This window comes from Aplysia californica, unplaced genomic scaffold (assembly GCF_000002075.1).
Source record: "Aplysia californica isolate F4 #8 unplaced genomic scaffold, AplCal3.0 scaffold00103, whole genome shotgun sequence".
Classification (NCBI taxonomy): Eukaryota; Metazoa; Mollusca; class Gastropoda; order Aplysiida; family Aplysiidae; genus Aplysia; species Aplysia californica.
In genome coordinates this window covers 1021864-1023702 of record NW_004797373.1, presented here as the reverse complement: position 1 = coordinate 1023702, position 1839 = coordinate 1021864, and the positions used below count along the sequence as shown (strand labels likewise).

The 1839-nt window shown below is 43.2% G+C and overlaps 1 protein-coding gene across 1 annotated transcript in view; it reads right to left on the bottom strand.

The window, feature by feature from the left end:
- LOC101851029 (alpha-protein kinase 1) overlaps window positions 1-1839 on the bottom strand; it is a gene marked incomplete in the record, with an annotated part of 62530 nt that overhangs the window by 17030 nt on the left and 43661 nt on the right.

Here is a 1839-nt window from a genome sequence, read left to right as displayed (position 1 = left end):
GGTGGGGAAGGGGGAGGGGGGACAAGAAGAAGGTCTGTGAGCAGTAGAGACATGGTGAGGATTTCGTGTCGAATCGCTTTCGCGAGCTGTCTCAAGATTTGTGTTGTCAATGGGGTACAAGTGAACAGGTCCATGCTATGAGTACGATCAAACTTTGGCGCACGGAGCAAGTCGCTCTGTCTCTGCTTACTTTGTGGCCTAAATCGTTGACGCTGAGCCCCGATTATCATCCCGTCTTTGTTTTTACTGTGACTTCTACTTGTAAGTTGAAGTCTTTTTACCCTTCTCCTTCATCCATAATACTCCTAAAAGTTATATAATATTATTATTATTATTATTATTATTATTATTATTATTATTATTACTATATATTTGGGAGGGGAGATATCTCCTTCCTTTCTTTCTTGAAAGAGGGTAAAGGATTATTATTCCTTATCGCGTTTGCCTTTGGGATTAAGATTAGAATGCACGTCCACGACTCCGAGACAACAAAGAATAATTTGGAACCCACGTAGAGTGTGGGACAAATAAACTATATTTGGCTTTTTCACCGTGGAAAATCGCTGAACGACCCCGAAAATAACTTCTCTGTAGGGACAAAGTTTGGACGAAGGCCCGGACTGGTCTTAGGGCAGATTTGTACAAACCACACAAATGGTTACATTTTTTTATTTTTCTATTTTTCATTGACATTTTCCGTTTCCTTTCTCTTTCTTTTCTTTTTTTGTGGGGAGTGTGATTGGTCTATACACTTCCGCTCCAACAAATCCATTCACTTCCACTTTTAACAAGATTAGTCATCGCTAGATTTCGGAGTGCCTGACTAGGGTTTGAAACTCGTAAATCATTTAGGAGATTCTGTTCAACATGTGAAGCAAATTGAATCAAAACTATACGTAGAAAGGCGTATTCGTGATGATTAGATTCATGAAATAAAATGTATGTCATAGCAAAAGCACATTTGAAAAGGAGACTTAACCCGAGTATCCGTTGAAAATAGAGGTCGAAGATGGGGTTGGGATGTATGGCTGTTTTGTTTGGGGTTTGTTTTGTTTTTACATCTCGGGGTCATTGTAGTCCAGAGTCATCAAATGCTGTGTCCATTTAGTCCGGTTGATGCGATGACCTTGACCGGCTGTCTGTAAAATGGCACACGTAGACAGAAAGCTGTGGGAGTGAACAATCTCGGTGGGTTAACCTTTAACCTTTCAAGCCCTCCCCCCCAACCCCCCACCACGCCATGACGTCTTGCACCGACATTCCCTTGTCATGAAATGACAGAAATTCAGATGCCTTCTCACAGCCCCCCAACCGGAACAGGAAGCTCTTTTTTCGGTGAATTTGATTCCTGTTCCTCTGCTTTTTAAATGTTTTATTAGCTTTTTTCCGGTCATTTTGTTTTTACTTAACAATCCATAGACGTTTGAGTCATACCAGAATCTTCCAAAAGATAGAAACTGGGTATGGGAAATATTGTTTGGCATTAAGTACGACATCGTGCATTCTTCCCTCTGTCACCCTCTCTCTTTCCATTTTTCCCACTCTACCCTTTCCTTTCCTTCCTTTCTCTCCTATTTCATTCCTTACCATCGCCATCATCATCATCAGCAGCAGCGGGAACAGAAGCTATACCATTCCCACTACGTCGTGTGTTCATCATCCTGCCTCCGCCCTTCTCCCTCTCCTCCTTCTTCTCCCTCTCCTCCTTCTTCTCCCTCTCCTCCTTCTTCTCCCTCTCCACCTTCTTCTCCCTCTCCTCCCTCCCCTCCTTCTTCTCCCTCCCCTCCTTCTTCTCCCTCCCCCTTCTTCTCCCCCTCCTCCTTCTTCTCCCCCCTTCTC